The sequence below is a fragment of the Sapajus apella genome, unplaced genomic scaffold, assembly GCF_009761245.1.
Source record: "Sapajus apella isolate SASKATOON/1434 unplaced genomic scaffold, GSC_monkey_1.0 scaffold72, whole genome shotgun sequence".
NCBI lineage: Eukaryota > Metazoa > Chordata > Mammalia > Primates > Cebidae > Sapajus > Sapajus apella.
The window spans coordinates 7917509-7936292 of record NW_022437012.1 but is presented as its reverse complement, the minus strand read 5'-3'; the positions used below and the strand labels follow the sequence as shown (position 1 = coordinate 7936292).

The following is an 18784-nucleotide window of genomic DNA, read 5'->3' as shown; positions in this document are numbered from 1 at the left end:
TCTGTGTGTGCACATGTGCACGTGAGTGTGTATATGGTATTTGGGATTAGGTTAATATTGGTTTCAGATGGAGAGATATCAAATTTATCAAGTTTCTTTGGGTTATAGAATAAACAATATTTGGGGATTTTGTCCTGCTCTGAGCATCTTTTCATTTTCTCTCTAATGCTTATATATTATTTTTAGCAATCAGAAAGATTTTTTTTCCCTTAAACCCAGGCAACACATATTGAGCTGCTTGCTATCCACTCCCTATCAGTATAGTGAGAGACTGCCTGCATCCTGGTCTGTCAGGTTAAGGCCTGCAGGTGAGAGGGTGTAAGTCATGCTGGGAAGAAGGAATGATTAGTTAAGGTTCTGGAAGCAGTGTTCTCTGGTTTCTCAGCACTCAGACCTACCCCAGCAGTTTCTGATGCTCATCTCCCTTCAGCACAGCCTGGACACTCTGTATTTCCATGGGGCCTCTCCCTCTGTGTCTGCTTCCCCTCTTCTGGGAGACCAAGGGACTGTGAATTTATTGAGTAGTCCAAGCACCCAGAGTTCTGTATCCTAGAAGCTCTGAGTCTCCTGGCCCGTTGTGTATGGATTGGTGGACTACCAGAAACATAAGGTCAGAGCAGGCATTTCTCTGTCCCAGGCCATCTGGGACCCATACACCTTTATCAATGTTTCTGTCTGTGAAATGGTGAACCAGGAGCCTGTCTGTGGCTCCCAGTGGCTGACGGCAGGTGTCAGCCCAGCATATGCTCATTGCACATGGTGGTAAATGACTGCTAACTGCTTTAAACAGCAGCTGATTTATCGATACAATGTCTAGTACACTTAACAAGATGCTGTCCTCCACCTCTAGGAAAGGTTCCTTTGGCTTCTTAGTCATTTCAATGCATGGAGGTGTTTGCTGTCCAAATAAGTGGCTTCCTGTCTTTGCAGAGCAAATCTTCACCCTCTTGTTAGGAAACTTCTGAGGACCCTGAGTATTTAGTCTCCAATTCTCAGAGGGTAGACCTTCTACTAACCCACCCAGCTGGAGCACAGGCAAGACCTCAGAAACAGAAGTCTATGTTTCATCAAGAGCCTTACTGTAGAGCTTAGTGTTTAATGTCAGTCCTCAGGAGAGAAGGAGGCTGAGAGTGCTCTGAAGTCCTTTGATGAGCCTCATGGTCCCTTACCACCAGAGTGACTGGGTTGTATAATAAAGAATTTGGCCTTTGTTCTTGGCTCCTGGGAGGGAGCCTCTAAACTCTTGGAATTTCCCAAGTAGTAGGAGTGTCTTTGTTACTCCAAGCGGACCCTTGGACCACATCTGAGTTTATGCTAATGAGGTGACTCAGCTAAGTCCCTAGATAGTTTATAGATGGGGACCTGCCCTGCTGGAAAGACCAGCCATGTGCCTAGAGGGTTGGGGCTTTTAACCATATGGCATCAGAGAAGGACCTGGGGGCTCGAGATTGAATTCAATCACATGGCCAATGATTCAACCAACCACACATACGTAATAAAATCTCAGTAAAAACTGTGAATACTGAAGCTCACTGGAGATTCTTTGTTAATTGTGCTGGGAGTGTCATGTGTTCCAAAGATAATCATGTTTGGGACTCTTCTTTGCCCTGTGCTTCTCTTCTTTTGTCTGGTCCTGATTTACATCACTTAAAATAAAAACTGTAATAGTAAGTATAGTGCTTTCCTAAGTTCTGTGAGTTGTTCTAGTGAATTGCCACAGCTGAGGAGGTCATGAACACAGTCAAACTCATAGCCAGTTCATCAAAGGTATGAGTGGCCTGTGACCTTCTTAAACTTGCAGCTGATATCTGGAGTGAGATTAGCTTTGTAGGCGACCATGCTTGTGAAATCTGACCTAATTCCAGGTAGTGGTCAGAATTGCAATGTAGACTCCTGTGGTTCAAACCCTAGTGCTGGGACCTTTTAGCTGTGCCATCTACTGCGGCAAATTCTTATCCTTTTCAATCCTTAGTACCTATATTTAAAACAAGGAAGAAAACACAGTGAAATTCTTAGGCCAGTGCTGACATCAGAAAGCACTCATAAATGTTACCCATCACTAATAAAATCTATGCCCCACTAGGCAGCAGGACAGTGGCTTACCTACTTATTTTTACAACCTCTTCTGACTCTTTTAAGGTCTAACAAAATATAGAATACTATAGTTTGCCCTACCTTCCTCTAGTTCACTGAGCACTACCTAGTATTTTCCTTAGTTATTATTTCTCATCTATATGTAAATAAAATTATTTCCTATCTACATGCTGCTATGGTTTGACTATTGTCACCTCCAAAAGTTGTTGAAATTGAATCCCCAATGTGATAGTATTGAGAAGTGGAGTGTTTATTTTTTTTATTATTATTATTTTTTTGAGATGGAGTCTCACTCTATCACCCAGGCTGGAGTGCAGTGGTGTGATCTCTGCTCACTGCAACCTCTGCTGCCTGGGTTCAAGCAATTCTTCTGCCTCAGCCTCCCGAGTAGCTGGGATTACAGGCGACTCCCACTGCACCTAGCTTATTTTTGTATTTTTAGTAGAGACAGGGTTTCACCATTTTGTCCAGGCTGGTCTTGAACTCCTGACCTTGTTATCCACCCACCTCACCCTCCAGAAGTGCTGGGATTACAGGTGTGAACCACCACGTCCAGCCGAGATGGGGCCTTTAAAAGGTGATTGGCTTTGGGAGGCCGAGGCAGGCCGATCACAAGGTTAAGAGATCGAGACTATCCTGGCCAACATGGTGAAACCCCGTCTCTACTAAAAATACAAAAAAACAGCCAGCCATGGTGGCACGTGCCTGTGGTCCCAGCTACTCAGGAGGCTGAAGAGGAAGAATTGCTTGAACCCAGGAGGCGGAGGTTGCAGCGAGCCAAGATTACGCCACTTCACTCCAGCCTGGCATAAATAAATAAATAAATAGTGATTGGGTCATAATGGCTCTGCCCTCATAAGTGAATTAATGCATTTATGGGTTCATGAATTAATGAGTTATCATGGAAGTGGGACTGGTGGGTTTATTAGAAGAGAAAAAAAATGAACTCAAGGTAGATTAAAGATTTAAATGCAAGACCTGAAACTATAAATCTACTACAAAAAAGTATAGGAGAAACACTTCAGGACATTGGTAAAGAATTTAGGTCTGATATGGTTTGGCTGTGTCCCCACCAAAATCTCATCTTGAATTGTAGTTCCCCTAATCCCCACATGTCATGGGAGGGACCTGGTGGGAGGTAATTAGATCATGGGGGTGGTTACCTCCATGCTGTTCTTGTCATAGTGAGTGAGTTCTCTTGAGAGCTGATGGTTTCATAGGGGCTTCTGCCTTCACTCAACACTCATTCTCTCTCCTGTGAAACAGTGCCTTCTGCTGTATTGTAAGTTTCCTGAGGCCTCCTAGCCATACAGAATTGTGAGTCAATTAAATCTCTTTCCTTTATCAATTACACGCTCTTGGGTATTTCTTCATAGTAGCATGAGAACGGACTCTACAATGGCTAATACCTCAAAAGCATGGGCAACAAAAATAAAAATAGACAAATAGGGTCATATTAAACTAAAAAGCTTCTGCACAGCAAAGGAAACAATCAACAGAGTAAAGAGACAACCTGTTGAATGGGAGAAAATATTTGTCAACTGTTCATCTAACAAGGGACTAATATTCAAAATATAAAAAGAGCTCAAACAACAGCAAAAAAAAAACCCCAACAACCTCTTTGAAAAGTGGGCAAAGAAGATACATAGACATTTCTCCAAAGAAAACATAGAAATGGCCAACAGGTACATGAAAAAAATGCTCAGCATTGCTAATCATCAGGGAAATGCAAATCAAAACCATAATACGATATCATCTTACCCCTGTTAAAATGACTATTATAAAAAAGACAAAAAGTAACAGAGCCGGCAAGGATACAGAGTAAAGGGAGCTCATATACTGTTGCTAAGAATGTAAATTAGTACAGCCACTACAGAATACAGTATGGAGATTTCTCAAAAAATTAAAATTAGAACTACCATATGATCCACCAATCCCACTCCTTGGTGTTTATCCAAAAGAATAGAAATTGGTATATCAAAAAGATACCTGAATCCCCATGTTTATTGCAGCACAATTCACAATAGCCAAGATACGGAATTAACCTAAGTGTCCATCAATGAATTAATGATTTATTTATTTATTTAACTTTAAATTCTGGGGTACATGTGCAGATCACGCAGTTTTTTACACAGATATACACATGCTATGGTGGTGGTTTGCTACATCCATCGCCCCATCATCTACATTAGGTATTTCTCCTAATGCTATTCCTTCCCAATCCCCCCAACCCTGCTATTCCTCTTCTAGCCCCCAACCCCCAGGCCCCAATGTATGATGGTCCCCTCCCTGTGTCCGTGTGTTCTCATTGTTCAACACCCACTTATGAGTGAGAACATGCAAGTGTTTGATTTTCTGTTCTTGTGTCAGTTTGCTGCAAATGATGGTTTCCAGTTTCATTCATGTCCCTGCAAAGGTCATGAACTCATCCTGTTTTACTGCTGCATAGTATTCCATGGTGTATATGTGCCACATTTTCTTGATCCAGTCTATCACTGATGGACATTTGGGTTGGTTCCAAGTCTTTGCTATTGTGAACAGTGTCGCAATAAACATACGTGTGCATGTGTCTTTATAATAGAATGATATATAATCCTTTGAGTATATACCCAGTAATGGGATTGCTGGATCAAATGGTATTTCTATTTCTAGATCCTTGAGGAATTGCCACGCTGTCTTCCACAATGGCTGAATTAATTTACACTCCCACCAATGGTGTAAAACTGTTCTTTTTTCTCCACATCCTCTCCAGCATCTGTTGTCTCCTGATTTTTTAATGATCGTCATTCTGACTGGTGTGAGGTGGTATCTCAATGCGGTTTTGATTTGCATTTCTCTAATGACCAGTGATAATGACCTTTGTTTCATATGTTTGTTGGCTGCATAAATGTCTTCTTTTGAGAAATGTCTGTTCATATCCTTTGTCCACTTTTTGATGGGGTTGTTTTTTCTTGTAAATTTAAGTTCTTTGTAGATTCTGGATATTAGCCTTTTGTCAGGTAGGTAGATTGCAAAAATTTTTTCCCTTTCTGTTGGTTGCCGGTTTACTCTAATGATAGTTTCTTTTGCTGTGCAGAAGCTCTGGAGTTTAATTAGATCCCATTTGTCTATTTTGGCTTTTGTTGCCATTGCTTTTGGTGTTTTACTCATTAAACATTCTATGCATGTTACAAAATATCACATGTACCTCATAAGTATGTATACATATTATGTATTAATAAATTTCTTAATTAGAAAAAAAGAAGTGGAAGAGAGATCCCATCTAGCAAGCTCAGCCTCTCACCATGTGATGCTCTGTCCTACTTCAGAACTCTGCAGAGTACCTACCAACAATAAAGTGCTCACCAGATGCAGCCTCTCTACCTTGAATTTCTCAGCCTCCATAACTGTAATAAATGAATTCCTTTTCTTTCTTAATTATCCAGTTTTAGGTATTTTGTCATAGGTAACATGCTAAGACACATGCCTATTATTATTAGCATATCACACAAAAACAACTGACAGATTTCCACCAAATGTGGAGAGCTATGCTGAGGTAATCTAACTCCAAATATGGAATAGGTAGTGTACACAATTCACTTTGGAGCCTCTTTAGAGTACCCCATTGTTGTTCTTTTACACCAAGAAAACATTATTTAAACATTTTAACATATGAATTCAAAAACTATACATATTTTTAAATTACACTAGGATTTTACGGGTGTGACAGAAAGTCATCAGATGGTTATTAATTCTTTTAAGTCTTTGCTTTAATTCTATTTTATGTGGAAACATAAAATATGCCACACAAAATGCCACTGGTAGGAGCTGAAATTGAGAAGTGTGAGAGAATTATAAGTCAGTCTGAGGGGAGTCTCTATATGGACAGTTGGGAGGGACAGGCTCTTCCCTGAAGAGGTGACGGAAGGGTGTCCTCAGGAAGAGCAGCTCAGAACTAGCCCAGATATATGTTCTCTCTGAGAACTTCAAGCACAAAGAGATTCTGAGCACTCCAATGACAGGCAGTCACTATCCAGAGCTTCTAGAACCAGGGCCCAAGAGGCCGAGTGACACCTTATAGCAGTGACTTGCTCCTTCTTTCACAGGTAATGGAAACTAAAGTTCCATTGAGGGGCATTTTTTGCCAGTTAGGAGACATGTGAAATACATATTTATATTTAGTCATCGTGGCAAGAGGAGACAAATGATGGCTTTAGACTTTCAGTTGCTAAAGAATCATAGATATGCTAGGAAGCAGGACTAGCTTGCAGCTGCCGCTTGGACAGACAGAGCAGCATGTGAAGACTCACACTATGAATGTTTGCTCCAAAAACTACTGCAAGAACATACCAGGAAAGCTGAGAGAATCCACAGACGCTTTGAAGGAACTGGATCACTGCTGCAGGCTCCCTGAGATGCCAAAAACTGTGAATCTGCTTGCTTTCTCAAAAGGGAGACTCATGGTCTGGTACAAGTTCTCAGCCCTGGTCACCAGCTGCCTGCAAATAGATTCAGTGTTGTTGGGGGAGCATGAAGGAAATGAGGCTAGCCTTTAGGACTACAGGCTGCATGGAAGCAGGGTGAGGCCTGTGACAGCTGGCTTTCCCTCACTTCCCTGTTGACCTGTATGACTCAGCAGAGGCAGCCATAATCCGCCTGGGAATATAATTCCACTGGACTGGGAACCACACCCCCATCCCCCACAGTAGCCACAGCAAGCCCTGCCCAAGGAGAGGCTAAGCTTAGAGATGCCTATCTTTTCCCCCACCTGGTGGTCTTTCTTTACCAACCCTCGTAGGCAAAAACAAAGGTCACAATCTCTCGGGAGCTCTAAGGCCCTGCCCACCACCTGAGAAACCTGATTACTTAACAAGGTGTTCCTAGGGCAAGTTTGCATCTTCCCTATAGAACTGCAGCTGATGCACTCTTGAAAGTGCCACCTCCTGGCTGGAGGTTGAACAACAAAAAGCCAGTGCACTAAATAAAAACACAATCAAGGACTCACACAGAGTCCATTTCATTCCCCTGCTACCTCCACCAGAGCAGGTGCTGGTATCCACAACTAGAAGACCTGAAGATGGATCATATCACAAGGCTCTTTGCAAACACTCCCCAGTACCAGCCTGGAGCCCAGTAGCTCCACTAGGTGGCTAGACCCAGAAGAGCAAAAACAATCACTATAGTTCAACTCTCAGGAAGCCCCATTCCTAGGAGAAGGGGGAGAACAACAAGGTAGCACTCCATGGGACAAAAGAATCTGAACAGCTGTCCTTGAATCCCAAATCTTCCTTCCGATATAGTCTACCCAAATGAGAAGGAACCAGAAAAACAATTCTGATAATATGACAAAACAAACTTCTTTAACACCTCCAAAAGATCATAACAGCTCACCAGCAATGTATCCAAACCAAGACAAAATCTCTGATTTGTCAGAAGAATAATTCAGAAGGTCAAGTATTAATCTAATCAAGGAGGTACCACAGAAAGGTAAAGTCCAACTTAAAGAAATCAAAACATGATACATACAAGATATGAAAGAAAAAATATTCACTGAAATAGGGAGCATAAACAAAAAAAGAATCACAACCTTCTGGAAAGGACAGAAAAAAAAATGCACTAGAAAGTCTTGGCAATAGAACTGAACAAGTAGAATAATAAATTTCAGAGCTCCAAGACAGGGCTTTTGAATTAACCCAACCCATCAGAGGAAAAAAAATTTTTTTAAATGCACAAAGCCTCCAAGAAGTTGGGAACTATGTTAAATGTCCAAACCTAAGAATAATTGGTGTTCCCAAAGAAGAAGAGAAATCTAAAAATTTGGAAAACATATTTGAGGGAACCATTGAGAAACACTTCCCCAGCCCTGCTAGAGATCTAGATATTCAAATACACAAAGCCAAAGAACATCTGGGAAATTTATTGCAAAAAGATCATTGCCTAGGCACATAGTCATCAGGTTATCTAAAGTCAAGATGAAGAAAAGAATCTGAAGAGCTGAAAGGCAAAAGCATCAGGTAACTTATAAAGTAAAATATATCAGATTAATAGCAGATTTCTCAGCCCTACAAGCTAGAAGGGATTGGGGTCCTATTTTAATCCTCCAAAAGAAAACAATTATCAGCTAAGTTTTGTATCCATCAAAACTAAGCTTCATAAACAAAGGAAAGATACAGTCTTCCAGACAAACAAAAGTGAGCAGGAATAGCAATCCTTATGTTAGACAAAACAAACTTTAAAGCAACAGCAGTTTAAAAAGACAGAGAGACATTATATAATGATAAAAGAACATGTGCAACAGGAAAATATCACAATTCTAAATATATATGCCCTAACACTGGAGCTCCCAAATTTATAAAACAATAACTGCTCGACCTAAGAAATGAGATAGACAGCAACACAATAATAGTGGGGGACTTTAATGCTTCACTGACAACACTAGACAGATCATCAAGACAGAAAGTCAACAAAGAAACAATGGACTTAAACAATGGATTTAGGTCTATAACCTATGACAAACAGATTTAACAGATGTTTACAAAACATTCTACCCAGCAACTGCAGAATATACATTCTATTTATCAGCACATGGAGCATTCTCCAAGATAGACCATAAGATAGGCCACAAAACAAGTCGCAGTAAATTTAAGAAAATCAAAATTATGTTGAGTGCTCGCTCAGACCACAGTGGACTAAAACTAAAAATCAACTCTAAAAGGAGCCCTCAAAACCATGCAAATACATAGAAATTAAAGAACCTGCTCCTGAATGCTCACTGGGTCAACAATACAATCCAGATGGAAAGTTAAAAATTCTTTGAACAATAGTGACAAAACCTATCAAAACCTGTGGGATACAGCAAAAACAGTGCTAAGGGGAAAGTTCATAGCATGAAATGCCTACATCAAAAAGTCTGAAAGAGCACAGACAGACAATCTAAGGTCATACCTCACAGAACTGGAGAAACAAGAGCAGTCCAAACCCAAACCCAGCGGAAGAAAAGAAATACCAAAGATCAGAGTAGAACTAAATGAAATTGAAACAAAAAACCAATACAAAAAGATAAATGAAACAAAACTTGGTTCTTTAAAAAGATAAATAAAATTAATAGACCATTTGCAAGATTAACCAAGAAAGGAAGAGAGAAAATTCAAATAAGCTCAGTTAGAAATAAAACAGGAGATATTACAACTGATATCACAGAAACACAAAAAATTATTCAAGGCTACTATAAACACCTTTATGAACATAAACTAGAAAACCTAGAGGAGATGGATAAATTTCTGGGAATATACAACCCTCCTAGATTTAACCAGGAAGATACAGAATCTCTGAACAGAGAAATGACAAGCAATGAGATTAAAAGGGTCATTAAAATATTGCCAACAAAAAAAGTCCAGGACTAGATGGATTCACAGTTGAATTCTATCAGATATTCAAAGAAGAACTGGTACCAATCCTGTTGACACTATTCCAAAAGAAAGACAAAAAGGGAATCCTCCCTAAATCATCCTATGAAGCCAGTATCATCCTAATGCCAAACTAGAAAAGAACATAACAGAAAAAGAAAAATACAGGCCAATACCACTGATGAACACAGATGCAAAAATACTCAACAAAATGCTAGCAAACCAAACCCAACAGCATAATAAAAAGATAATCCACCAGGATCAGGTAGGTTTCATATCAGGGATGCAGGATAATTTAACATATGTAAGTTAATAAGTGTGATACAGCACATAAACAGAATTAAAAACAAATATCACATCATCTCAATATATGCAGAAAAAGCATTTGACAAAATCCAGCATCCTCTTATGATTAAAATCCTCAGCAAAATCAGCATATAAGGGACATACCTTAAGGTAAGCAAAGCTATCTATGACAAACTCACAGCCAACATTATACTGTATAGGGAAGAGTTGAAAGCATTCCCCCTGAGAACTGGAACAAGACAAGGATGCCCACTTTCACCACTTCTATTCAATAGAGTATTGGAAGTCCTAGCCAAAGCAACTGGAGAAAGAACTATAAAGGGCATGCATCCAAATCAGTAAAGAGAAAGTCAAACTGTTGCTGTTTGCTGAAGATGTTATCATGTACATAGAAAACCTTCAAGACTCATCCAAATAGCTCCTAAATCTTGTAGATGAGTTCATCAAAGTTTCAGTATACAGAATTAACATATACAAATCAGTAGTTCTGTTATATACCAACAGTGACCAAGATGAGAATCAAATCAATAATTCAACCCCTTTCACAGTACCTGCAAAAAAACAAAATACTTAGGAATATACCTAACCACGAACATGAATGTCTTCTACAAAGAAAACTACACAACACTGCTGAAAGAAATCATAGACAACACAAACAAATGGAAACACATCCCATGCTCATGGATGGATAGAATCAACATTGTGAAAATGACCATTCTGCCAAAAGCAGTCTAGCAATTCTTACCAAAATACTATCATCATTATTTACACAACTAGAAAAAACAATCCTTAAATTCATATGGAACCAAAAAAGAGTCTGCATAACCAAAGCAAGACTAAGCAAAACAAACAAACAAACAACAACAACAACAACAACAAACCCCACAAATCTGGAGGCATCACACTGACCAACTTCAAACTAAACTATAAGACCATGGTGACCAAAACAGCATGGTACTGGTATAAAAATAGGCACATAGACCAAGGGAATGAAACCCAGAAATAAAACCAAATGCTTACAGCTGACTAATTTTTGACCAAGCAAACAGAAACATAAATGGGGAAAAGACTCCCTATTCAACAGATGACGCTGGGATAATTGGCAAGCCATATATAGAAGAATGAAAGTAGATCCTCATCTTTCACCCTATATAAAAATCAACTCAAGATGGATCAAAACTTAAATATAAGACCCTGAAACCAAAAAGATTCTAGAAGATAACATCAGAAAAACCCTTCTAGGCATTGGCTTAGTCAAGGCCTTCATGACCAAGAACCCAAAAGCAAATGCAACAAAAACAAAAATAAATATATGGAACTTAATTAAACGAAAAATTTTCTGCTCTGCAAAAGAAATAAGCAGCAGAGTTAACAGACAGCCCACAGAGTGGGAGAAAATCTTCACAATCTATACATCTGACAAAGGACTAATATTCAGAATCTATAGAGAACTCAAATCATCAAGAAAAAAAAAACCCCATCAAAAAGTGGGCTAAAGACATGAACAGACAATTCTCAAAAGAAGTCATACAAATGATCAACAAGTATATGAAAAAATGCTCAACATCACTGATTATCAGGGAAATGCAAATCAAAACCACAATATGATACCAACTTACTCCTGCAAGAATGGCCATAATCAAAGAATAATAGATGTTGATGGAGATGCAGTGAAAAGGAAACACTTTTACACTACTAGTGGGAAGTAAAGTAGTACAACCACTATGGCAAACAGTGTGGAAATTCCTTAAAGAACTAAAAGTAGATCAACCATTTGATCCAGCAATCCCACCACTTACCCAGAGGAAAATAAGTCATTACAAAAAAGATGCTTGCACATGCATGTTTATAGGAGCACAATATGCAATTGCAAAAATACGGAACCAGCCCAAATGTCCATCAATCAATGAGTGGATAAAGAAAATGTGATACACAAATAGAATACTACTCTTCCATAAAAAGGAATGAATTAATGGCATTTGCAGCCACCTGGATGGAACTGGAGATGGTTATTCTAGTGAAGTGGCTCAGGAATGGAAGACCAAGCATCATATGTTCTCATTCATAATTGGGAGCTAAGCTATGAGAACACAAAGGCATAAGAATGGTACATTTGGCTGGGTTTGGTGGCTTATCCCTGTAATCCCAGCACTTTGGGAGGCAGAGGCAGTTGGATCAGAAAGTCAAGAGATCAAGACCATCCTGGCCAACATGGTAAAACCCTGTCTTTACTAAAAATACAAAAAATTAGCTGGGTGTGGTGGCACGAGCCTGTAGTTCTAGCTACTCAGGAGGCTGAGGCAAGAGAATCACTTGAACCCAGGAGGCAGAGGTTGCAGTGAGTCGAGATCGCACCACTGCACTCCAGCCTGGTAAGAGAGAGAGAATCTGTCTCAAAAAAAAAAAGAAAAGATAGACTCTGGGGACTTGGGAAAGGGTGAAGGGTGGCAAGGGACACAAGACTATACAATGGGGTCAGTGTATACTGTTTGGGTGAATGGGTGCACCAAAATCTCAGAAATCACCACGAAAAACTTATTCGTGTAACCAAGCATTATCTGCTCCCCACAAACGTACTGAAATACTAAAATTTAAAAATAAAAAAATCACACATCAATTAAATATCAAAAATATGACACAATTGTCAAGCCCTGTACTGTCATCATAACTGAAGGGTAATCCTAAGATAATGCAGATTCAATGATAAATTCAGGTTGGAGCCTTTTACAGGGACCCAGAATTCAGGTTGTTTTTCCATAAATTTTAATAGGGCACACTCATAGAGGAATCTTTAGTAATATAATCTCTAAAGGACTCCTGAGCCCTTCAGATCACTCTCTTCTCTTTCAGCCATCCACAGAGATGGATGAATCTGTTTCTCAATAACTATCAGTGAGTCATTAGGGCGGACTCTCCAAATGAGAGGGCTAAGATTTGTTTGAGCTGCTTCTTCCTTGGGCAGCTTCAGGGTGAGCAGCAGCAGGAATTTATTCATATGCACTCCAGGTGATGGCATAATAAGTAGGGTGTTAGGAAGGGCTTTGTTCCAAAATGGGAAATAATAATGGCTCTTAATTGTTAATGACAATTACATTAAAGTCCTATGTGAGTCCAACATTCACCTTTTTACTGTTTGCATGATGACATACGGGCAAGAAAGATAAGAGAATGGAATCTAGCAAAGAATCCTTTGCTCTCAATTGAAAAGTTACATTTGAAGGTGGTGGTAGTCACATAAGTTCTGAAAATTCTCTTCCAGTTACCCATAACTTTTTTTTTTTTTTTTGGCTTTTCCTACCCACCCAGAACCACACTTCCTATCTTACTGGCCCCGACAAACAGGCCAATGAAGATGAGTGAAGATGGGAAAACCCTTAAAGGAAAGGATAGGAGGACCCACGACAATCTCAAGAAAATCAAGACAACTTTCCCTTTGCTTGAGAATGCCTATTTTAGGAGTCACATGTTGGTTATTTGGAGTTAATATGCAAATGTAATGTTGACCCTTGTGTTGATCATACTCTGCATGCGTTTATACACAGAGAGCCACATGTCTGCCCACATACACATCAGGATGTGCTCCTCTAGAAAATCTCAGCAGCAATCAACTTAAAAGACCAGCACTGAAAGACATGCATGTATAAGGACATCATCAGATAATCACTGCTGTCATGATAGCCAGTTTCTAATGTGGCTGCATATAGATTAAAATAAAATTGGGAAACCAAGTAGATATTCTAAAAATCAGTAGACATCAGCAACTTTGCCTCCTGCCTTTGACATTGCTTTGTGCTGTTCCACAGCCTAGAAGCCTGGGTTCCACTCACTGATACCACGGAGATGTCAGAGCTCCATAATCTGATTCCTCAAGGCTGCTAAAGGCTCCTGGCGCAGGGTGCACAGGCCATATTGCTGCGATTCCAGGAGGCCGGCAGCCCAACACTGCACAGGCAGCGCAGCCACATGGGGCAAAGTGGAGCTGACAAGAACTCACATTGAATTTGCATATATTTACACAGCATGTCAGAAATATTTCTAATCTCCAAAAGACCCAGAGCTGAGGAGAACTGGAGAGAAAACAAAAAGGTTAGGTAAAGGGGATAATGGAGCTTGGCCAAGGTCTGAAACCTCTTCCCCAGAGGACATCTATACTTCTGTTTTAATTGCCTTGCTGGGGATCACTAATACAATTATCAGGTTATTTTTCAGGCTGTTGCCTTTGTTTTAAGGTGACAGATTATTACTTTGGGAGGGGACCATGCACTTGCTGCAGCAGCAAAGGGAGCTGTGATTAACATATTTTCCTACTGGAGGCTAACAGGTGTCTTCACATGCCTAGGTAAATAACAATAAAGCTTAGGTTTCATATAGGAAATTTATGATACTGTACTGATATTCACCCAAACACACTGAGCCAGGCCTTTTCCTTGTTTTCTGAAATGAAGGGGCATAAACCAAAATGCTTCAGGGAGGGTGAAAAAAAGGCAAGCAAACTAGCATCAGGACTCTGTACACCATCTGCACTTTCATAGAGCACTAATGGGGAATGATTATATTGCTCCTGTAGCCCAATAGCTACAAGTCTCTGGAAAGGAGACTGGTTTCCCAAACCTTCCCAGTGGCTGTTATCTGGCAGGGGTGAAAATTGGAAGTCTGATGCTAAAATGGCTCATTAAGAGAACCTTGAAAAAAAAAAAAAAAAAAAGGTTGCTCTTTGAATCTTTTCTTTTTTTGGATGGGGTCTCACTCTATCACCAGGCTGGAGTGCAGCGGTGTGATCTCAGCTCACTCTAACCTTTGCCTCCCAGGTTCAAGTGAGTCTCCTGCCTCAGCCTTCAGCATAGGTGGGACCACAGGCATGCATCACAACACCCAGCTAATTTTTGTATTTTTAGTAGAGATGCAGTTTCACCATGTTGGCCAGGAACATCTCAGTCTCCTGACCTTGCAATCCACCCACCTCCCAAAGTGCTGGAAAAACAGGTGTGAGCCACTGCGCCTGGCCAGCTCTTTGACTCTTAAAGACAGTAATCAGTAACTCAGAAAGCTGTGCAGAGAAGGCCTTCTCTTGTCCCTGAATTAATTTTCAGCGGCTAGGGACTGAAGAAGTACAAAGACTTTACAGGTAAGACTTAGAAGAAGAGAGGGGTTAAAAGGAAAGAAGCGGGAAGGGGAAGAGAAGAGAGGGAGAGAGAAGAGAGGAATGAGGGGAGGAAAGGGGAGGAGAGGGAGAAAACAACATTCTCTAGCCAGATACTGATAAAACTTCTCAAAGACTGCTTCTCCACAGGAACACTCACCAGCTGCTCCCTGGCAGAAAATTTAAAACTGTCAGGAAGTTCCATTTATTGCTGGCTGATGAGTCGGCAAGGAAGGGATGCTCTGTGCACCTTAAGTGAAATTTCAATCCAGCCTGGCATTTCTGCTGCCAAGGTCAGCAAAGAAAGCAGATCTGAATGGGCAGGAATGAATGCACTTATCTGAAAAGCTTGGCCAGTAACGGCAAGTTGAGCAGCCAGGCAAGAGAGGAGATCATCCTGTTAGGACCTGGGCAAAGACACCCCCACAGCTTGGGGCTTCCAAACTGAAGTCCACGAAGTGACCTCAACAGCCCACTGCAGTCCAAACTCCAGCTAGTGCCTCCTTCCCAGCAAGGGTGGACCTAGATTTCTGGCCACTTGCCACCCAAAAGCCACTGCCACATTCAATTTTTTCTTGACAAATGGAAGGTTCACTTGCTCTTTTTAGATCTTATTCCCATTTCAAGGCTGAATTTGCCTAAAATCCTCCATGAAGCCTTCTAGAACATGCTGGTATATACGACACTCTCTCCTCTTTGGTACCCGTATCCAAGCCTTCTGAACCATTCATGACAGCACATGCTCTTCTATGGCTTTGTTTTGTTATTCTCTTCCTAGTGTCTTTGATGTGTCTCCAACAAAGCTGAAATCTCCTAGAAACCCACCAAGGCTATGGATCACATCCCCATCTCCCCAATCCCCTCAGGGTACCCCCTTTACCTGTAAAGTCAGCCTCTTCCCTACTTGATTTCTCTTAAATCTCAAAACCCAATTCTGCACAACTTCTATTTACCATCCTATTTTTCTCATTATTGACATATAACCTCACTCTTTTTCCAAAAAACATTTGAAGAAACTTGGGAAACTGCACTCTGGATAAGAAAAACAAATATCAAATATAAAGAAAAGAAGAAATTAGATAAATGGAAAATAAGATGAGGATAAAAAAGCTCGAAGTTAGTGGTGTGTTGAATGAATTCACACAAAAGCATGTGCCCGGATGTTGTATCATCTGCTAAAGATAGGATGCAAATTTGACTCCATTTCTAATGACTAAAGCCTAGAGAAAAGCATAATCAGAGGGAAACATAAAACAGGGCATAGTGTCCATGTGATGAAAACAATTTGGCTGCTCAATTCTCCTCTGGGTCCCATAACAGAAACCTTATGTGATAAAGTGACACAGTGAGTGACAGGAATTGATGCCAAATAATACCAGGCATTACTGAGTGATGAGAAAACCAAAGGAACAAGGCAGCAAAGACGCCTGCCTTCATGGATCCTGGATTTTACTAGAGAAAAGATGGGCAATAAACACGTTCATGTCCTTAGTTGAATGGAGAGGCTAGGAGAGATGGGGTGTTCAGGAGGTCTTTCTCAGAAGGATGTAGAGACGTCAGCCAGATTAAGCCTTGGATCATTTTTACAAGGTCCCCTGGTTTAGCCTGTGAATCCAAACCCTGATTTAGGGAAGGCAACTCAATGAGGAACCTGTATCTTGTCTCCCACCTCTTCATGATCAGGGTTCCTAGAAGATCTGCCTATACATACTGTCTCTACTCCCTCACCTCCTAGCTGCTCCCCAGTGCCCCATAACCTGCCTTCTGCTCCCCCACCTCCAGAGACACCCCACCAGCTATGGAGTCAATGAAGCCATGCTGCCACTAGAAATACTTTCAGTCTTCAGTGGATTGGAAGTGTTTGGTGTATTTATTACTATTGATCATTGCCTACTTGGAATTCCCACCTTCTCTGATGGTCCCTCTGCTCTGCACATTCGGCATTCTCTCCTGGTGGTTTCAACATACCCAAGGCCTCTGCAAATGACTCCTATGTGTGCATCTAGCCACAGCCTGTGGTGCTCTGCTAAAACCCAAGCCTATGCCATCCACCATCTGCTGGAGAACCCTATGTAGATCAGTTACAGGCACCTTCCACTTAACATGTTCAAAATTTTCCTTTCCAACCTGATTCCTCTCCCAAATTGCATACATTCACATGGTCACTATCTACCTAACTGCCCATATCAGAAATGGCAGACTCATCATGGACTCCTCTTTCTCTCTCCTCCCACATATCCAATCCTATTGATGCTACCATATATATACATATATATATATATATATATATGTATATATATATACACACACACACACACACACACACACCATATGGTATATATATATGTGTGTGTGTATATATATATAGTATATATGTATATATATCATATGGAGTGTGTGTGTGTATATCTATATGTTTATATGGTATATATATATATGAATGAAGTATTTGGTGTATTTATTACTATTGATCATTCCCTACTTGGAATTCCCACCTTCTCTGATGGTTTCTCTGCTCTGCTCACTCAGCATTCTCTCCTGTATGTATGTATATTATTTACTTTCTATGTCTATCCATGAAAATTAATAACTCATGTTTTTTGAGCACCTACTATTCTTCATGGAAACTGAACAACTTGCTCTTGAATGTTGACTGGATAAACAATGAAATGAAGACAGAAATAAAGATGTTCTTCGAAACCAACGAGAATGAAGACACAACATACCAGAATCTCTGGGACACATTTAAAGCAGTCTCTAGAGGAAAATATATAGCAATAAGTGCCCACATGAGAAGCAAGGAGAGATCAAAAATTGACACCCTATTGTCAAAACTGAAAGAGCTAGAGGAGCAAGATAAAAAAAACTCAAAGTCTAGCAGAAGACAAGAAATAGCTAAGATCAGAGCAGAGCTGAAGGAGATAGAGACACAAAAAACCCTTCAAAAAATCAATAAATCCAGGAGCTGGTTGTTTGAAAAGATCAACAAAATAGACAGACCACTAGCCAGATTAATAAAAAAGAAAAGAGAGAATAACCAAATTGATGCAATAAAAAATGATAAAGGGGATATCACCACAGATTCCACAGAAATTCAAACCATCATCAGAGATTATTACAAACAACTCTATGCACACAAACTAATAAACCTGGAAGAAATGGATAAATTCCTGGACACTTGCCTCCTCCCAAGCCTAAACCAGGAAGAAGCCGAAACCCTGAACAGACCCATAACAAGGTCTGAAGTTGAGGCAGCAATTAAGAGCTTACCACCCAAAAAACGCCCAGGTCCAGACAGGTTCACAGCTGAATTCTACCAGACATACAAAGAGGAGCTGGTACCATTCCTTCTGAAACTATTCCAAACAATACAAAAAGAGGGAATTCTTCCCAAATCATTTTATGACACCAACATCATACTGATTCCAAAACCCGGCAGAGACTCAACAAGAAAAGAAAACTTCAGGCCAATATCCATGATGAACATAGATGCAAAAATCTTCAATAAAATACTGACAAGCCGATTGCAACAGCACATCAAAAAGCTTATCCACCATGATCAAGTAGGCTTCATCCCGGGGATGCAAGGCTGGTTCAACATACACAAGTCTATAAACGTAATTCACCACATAAACAGAACCAAAGACAAAAACCACATGATTATCTCAATTGATGCAGAGAAGGCCTTTGACAAAACTCAACAGCCCTTTATGCTAAAAACCCTCAATAAGCTAGGTATCGATGGAACGTATCTCAAAATAATAAAAGCTATTTATGACAAACCAACAGCCAATATCATACTGAATGGGCAAAAACTGGAAGCATTCCCCTTGAAATGTGGCACCAGACAAGGATGCCC

The 18784-nt window shown here is 40.3% G+C and overlaps 1 protein-coding gene and 1 long non-coding RNA gene across 3 annotated transcripts in view; both read right to left on the bottom strand.

Annotated features, from left to right (window-relative positions):
* The window catches only part of GPR39 (G protein-coupled receptor 39), a 219258-nt gene that overhangs the window by 128041 nt on the left and 72433 nt on the right, over positions 1 to 18784 (bottom strand). The window lies entirely within an intron of this gene.
* LOC116531797 overlaps positions 10013 to 18784 on the bottom strand; it is a 15803-nt gene continuing 7031 nt past the window's right edge. The window contains exons 2-3 of the long non-coding RNA XR_004260587.1: positions 12141 to 12147; positions 10013 to 10525 (exon numbers count right to left, since the gene is read on the bottom strand). This is a non-coding gene — a long non-coding RNA (uncharacterized LOC116531797). The remainder of the gene's footprint in view (positions 10526 to 12140; positions 12148 to 18784) is intronic.